General features: G+C 38.2%; 1 protein-coding gene across 1 annotated transcript in view; it reads right to left on the reverse strand.

Annotated features, from left to right (window-relative positions):
• The window catches only part of LOC106010981 (sushi, von Willebrand factor type A, EGF and pentraxin domain-containing protein 1), a gene marked incomplete at both ends in the record, with an annotated part of 11,639 nt that overhangs the window by 1,629 nt on the left and 4,100 nt on the right, over positions 1–5,910 (reverse strand).

Below are 5,910 nucleotides of genomic sequence, written 5' to 3' on the forward strand. Positions count from 1 at the left end.
CTGGATCCTCTTTATACAAGTCTGCGATGCGTTCCATGCCTCACATCCATACAACAGGACCGGCTTCACGTTTGAATTGAAAATCCTAACACATACATAAATGCACATACACATATATAAACATACACATCCACATATGTACACATCCACATATTATGTCTCATCCACATACTCACAAGATTCACAAGTGGGGAGAATTGTTCCTTCTTAAAGCCGGGACGTTGTATCCCTCTCAGATTGGGTTGGCCGTGCGTGGCAGGCGGGTCAGAAGCCCGCTTACTAAATGATCCAAATTGTATCGATGGGGGCGCAAAAAACACTTACAGTTTTAAAAAAAGAAGAGTAACTGTAGGGTAATAAACAAATCGCGGTTCCTTTTATATCAAGCATATTTTAGTGGTTCTACATACAAAGTACAAAGGACTCCTGATGAAGAAATAGATACACTATTTTGTTGATTACCTCTCTTCCTTTAAAAAAAAAGGACCCACTTAAAGGGCAATAATTCAGTCATCTTCACACTGAAAACAACAGAACTGTTAACAAATAAAATTCAAACGTAGGACATTTACAAGTTGGAGAAATATCCAGTTTTAAAAATTTCAACCGAAATTGTGTAAAACTCAAAACTTTACTTTTTAAAAACATTCAACTGTAAGGGTGAGATCGGCAGTCAGATCAGGTGGCTATCTCATCGTGTTGAAAAAGCTTTGTTAAAGTTTGGAGAGAAGGTTTTATGATGTCGAGGAGGCCTGGTTCCAACTGGATAGGGCCACACCCCACATATTAAAACTGGCCCTTGCCTGGTTGCAAGAAAGGTTTGGGTAACGGCTTAAAATCTTAAAGCTTTCAAATGAATGACACTGCACTGTATTCCCTTGACTTGCACCCCTTGAGTTATATCCTTTGAGAGTTGACAGACAGAGACTACGAAAAAAACCGGCATACATACATTTGAACGGTTGATAGTCAGTGTTGAACAGGAGGTCCCAAAAAATCGACCCAGAAACATGCCACAAGTTATTCGCAATTTTCAGTGGAGAGTTAAGTGGAGAAAAATTAAAAGGCCAATACCTTAAACAACAACCACATTCCCTGGATTTGTATTGACATTATGAAGTGTGTAAAAATTTGTTCTTCAATACTTCACAGATAGTCTAGTTGAATTAAAACAACAGGACTTTTTTTTTTTAAATTTGCGGAGATTTGTATTTCACCCAGTTATGGTTGAAATTTTAAAAATTTGATTTTCTTCATATTGACAACTATGATATCCCCTGGTTGAATTTCATTTGTTCGAAGGTAAGTTGAAATTAATCCAAAAAACAACAACAACCCAACAACAACTGAGTTATCACTCTTTAAATGTGTCCTCTTTTGTTAGACACCCAGACACTCAGTATTATAATAGCTGTACGGGTAATCTCTTCAAGTTCAATAAGTTGCTGTTGAATATAGTGTTCATGCAGCACACGTGTATTGAGTAACTTTTGATTTTTCAGGGAGAGTGACTCTTGTTAATTTTAAATGAGAACCTGAACCGTTTGCTCGTTTAAGGTGCTGTCGTAAGCTGAGGGATATTACTAGATCTAGATCCGCATGCTGTACGATATTATTATGTTTCTATAGCATGCAGGATGCAAGATACCACGGTCACCCCAGCTTTTATGGCACGGGCTCAAGCTCCTCTGGGCACTGAAAGGATAGATCTAGTGTAGGTATGAGATGGGATCTCAGAATTTATTGTCCCTTTCTCCAAAATGCCTAACCAATAGGTTGGAGAGCCTTGAAAACTCCCTAAACGACTTGAATGTACTTTTACAGATTCTCGAGTTTTTCTTTTTTTTTCTTTTCATAGAAATAGGCAAACCGACATGCTAATGATAGTTGTCATTTTGTTATGGAGTAAAGAAAAATAAACCACCAAACAGAAATAACAATGGGGAAAAAATAAGTAGAAACTAACACGAGCGTCCTCCAACAACGTGCTTTGCGATTCGAGCAAATGTTTGTGTTTTCAGCACCTTGGTTAAAAATGATACCAGCTGAGTTCATTTAAAACGACAGCGGCTATTCGAAGTCCAATGTTTGTATCGGATGTGAAGTAGACAAGCACTTCGACCATGGTCTTCCTCGGTTTCTACGATCTGGCCAAAATTTTCGACACAGATTTTAAGAAATATATTATTAGTCACGTCAAAACTGAACAACAGTTGCAAAATCTGAAATACAACACAACAAAGGCAAACGGGGAAACGGCACTTGCTACTGAGCGCGAGTTTGCGCTATACAAAAGCTATGTATCTATTATTTATAATAATAATTATAATGAAGATCATTTCTATAGCGCCCACTCCCATGTAAACACAGCTCTAGGCGCTTTACATGAATGCATGTACAAACAACATTCACGCACGCTACACACACGCACAATACACACACTCATACACACACACGCAAACACACACACACATATACACATACACACACAAACACACACATACACACTCACGAACACGTAACACGCATACATGTGCACACACATGTATGCCAATCACACACACACACACACACACACATACACGCACACACACACACACACACACACACACACACACACACACACACACACACACATCTACTTGCTTATCACACGCACACGCTTACACATCGTCACGAAATTAGCATAAAATAATATACACAATGCAATTAACAAAATACATAAATGGATACATAGTCATTTACATAGCATTGTACTGAACATGAATCTACTGACATAAAAAGGATGTCATTAAATGTGTCTTTAAAGATTTCTTAAATTTAGACTCAGATGTTGTATGTCTCAAGGGTTGGGGGAGAGAGTTCCAAACTGACGGAGCAAGGTGGGCGAACGATCTTTCAGCTAATTTTTTACCCCCTTTTCTAGGAACTCTTAAAAGATACTGATCGCCTGATCTTAGTGATCTGGATTGAATATAAATCTGGATGAGATCACTAAGATATGAGGGAGCTTTCTTATTGACACATTTATGACATAATATAGCAATTTTATATGACATTCTAGCTGACACGGGAAGCCAATGCAACGTTCTTAACATGGGCGTAATGTGGTCCCTCTTCTTTTTCTTTAGTACAAGCCTAGCAGCATGATTTTGAAAACGTTGTAACTTGTGAAGAGTGGTATTTGGTAAGTTAGCTAGTAAAGCATTGCAATAATCGATGCGCGAAAACAAGAAAGATGACACGGGCGTTTTCAACGAGTGTTCATTCAAAAACATAGACATATGACCAATTCATATTAGCTCGTGCGTGCGTGCAGTGTTCACTTCTGATCGACATGTGGAGATCAGATAAACAAGAAAGCAAGTGCCGTGGTGTTATATCAGTGAGTTGAGGTAGTTACAAGGGGAAAGGGGGGGCTACACCCCCAAAATCAAAATTCGGCTCAAAATCATGGAATTTGAGTTGTAGGCATTTTTAGTTTCCTCAGCCTCTCCTTCAACTATTTCATGGCATAAGAACCCCCCAAAACCGTATTTTTTCCCATACCGGGCATGTTTGTAACCGCCATTTCCTTATAAAGTCAGTATTTTATTTTTCTTTATTGGCCGTTTTCTCAAAATGCGACTTTTCTCTATACCTTTTTGAATAACTCCACCATTTTTCATCCAATCTTCATGAAATTTTCACAGAATGAAGAAAAGAGGTAATACTAAAATTAGAATAGTTGAATTTTTTATATATGGAATAGATTTTCGTTGGTGGTGTCTGGAGTGTGGATTTTCACAGATTTTTCGCAAACTTGAATGCTACCTCAGGAAAAAATTCATTAAAAATTTTCTAATTCGATTAAGAAAAAAACAACAGATAAATTTTTAGATCTAATGTTTGTGAATACGCATGCAAAAAAACAACCAATTTCCATGAGCGATAAGTGCGGTATTCATTACGTAAGACATGTCAATTAAATCCAATATGGCGGCGTATCCATGGAAACGAAACTTTTTTCTCAAATTTGATTGCGGATTTTAAGACTCCTTACTATGCTTGTTTTATGTGTGAAATTTGGTAAAATTCGGTTCAGTAATAAGCGAGATAGCCTCCGGGTGTAGCCCCCCTCCTTAAAGTGGAATCTAGTGTTTGTTCTTCAATACAACAATCAGGAGCGGCTCGTGTGGCTAAAAAGTGGGCGTCCATAATTAATTAAGCCAATGCAAGCTGAAGATAGTCAAGGGCATAGTAAATGGGATGGTATAAATACTTTTAGGATCTTTGGGTTGGTGAGGGAGGACCTCGTGCTTTGTTTTCATTCTTTTTACTTGTCGCTTTGATTTCTAGAACTAAATCTGTTATAGAGCTAAACATCAATTTCGTTCATCTTGCATTAGAACTGAACTCTCAAGTAATAACTTTCACCATTCTTCTACAAAACCATTCAAAGACGCAACTCATTCGGCGGTGACTTAAGTATGTCACGTTCACCTCCCTCAGGTTCACGGTCACAGAGTCACTTTAAATAATGGCAAGACAATGAACCAATCACAATTCCCTTGAGCACTCTATTGGATTGCTCTGGGGCTCACATAATTTTGGCATAGAATAGTGTACAGTCTATCGTGTTTATTTTTATACTGCTATACTGTGGGCTATGTTTCAGAACAGGAGCACATTTGAGATGTGCCAACGTATTATGGGTTATCCCAAAACAGCGATTTATAGGTCAGGTTACCACTGTTGAATCTCCTATTATGTTTAGTTAAAGCGCATGGGCTTTGGCATGGCGTAGTAGATGGTTTACGGCGCTATAGACTCAGAAATGACAGTAAGAGCGCCAGCGAAGACCTTTGTTTTGAAATATGAATTTTTGTCTTTTATTTTATTATTGTAAGTGCTTTACGTAATAATACATTAAAACATTTTGGGCGGCACTGAAAACCGTGCTCTAGGGACGAACTGCGCCTGACAACAATAAAATTATCGTGTTGAATACTTCTTGAAAATTCGCTAATGTTTTTAACAACGTAAAGGTAAGCTCATTGTCAAGAGACTACATTAAACAGAAGACTTTTTGCATCCCTTTGTAGATAGAAAACAAAACAAATATTTAACTCAAGAACGGATCATCGTGAAAAATGCCCTGTTCAATCAAAAAAGTCATCGGCAAATTTGCTCAAAACAGAAACCGAAGGATGCAAATCATGACCATGTAGGTGAGTCCTTGTTCATGGTTTCAAACGTGGTACTGCCACTAAAATGATTATGATACTTTTCAATTTATTTATTTCTCTTGTTTGCTTGTTTGTTTATTTGCTTGTGTGTTTGTTATTTCAGTTGTTGTTGTTGTTTTTTTTGCTGATTTTTTTTTTGTATGCGTGTTTCACTGTCTTGTAAGTCATTACGCATCCTTTATAATCTGCGTGATGTCAACAATGTTTGGTCAAGGCAAGCCCCACCATCTTTACAACTCTCAACCCATCTGACACAACTGCACAAGTCACCAATCAACAGTACACAACAGGAGGAATAATACAATAATAAGAAGGGAAGATGAAGGAGGAGGAAGAGGAAGCAGGAGGATAAAAGAGGAAGAGAAGTAGTAGAAGAAGGAAGAGCTGTTGGAAGGGAGCGGAGTGGGGGACCTGATGAATTCACATCATCTGCGTGCACACAACTGCGAAGAACCTGGCAAATACTAAACTGACACCGTCGGGTTCTCCTTAAGTGTTTGCAGAGACGACGTTGCCCAGACGTTTATGTATAGTGTCACAGAGGATAAAATCGAAGAATAGTCGTTTTCAAGTCGGCACAAGAGGTCATGTGCTTGCTGTTATCTTTTTATACTTCTAAAAGGTGTTGAACATTCATTCGTACCGTCTCTCTCTCTCTCTCTCTCTCTCTCTCTCTCTCTCT

The sequence above is a fragment of the Aplysia californica genome, unplaced genomic scaffold (genome assembly GCF_000002075.1).
Source record: "Aplysia californica isolate F4 #8 unplaced genomic scaffold, AplCal3.0 scaffold00288, whole genome shotgun sequence".
NCBI classification, from domain to species: Eukaryota; Metazoa; Mollusca; class Gastropoda; order Aplysiida; family Aplysiidae; genus Aplysia; species Aplysia californica.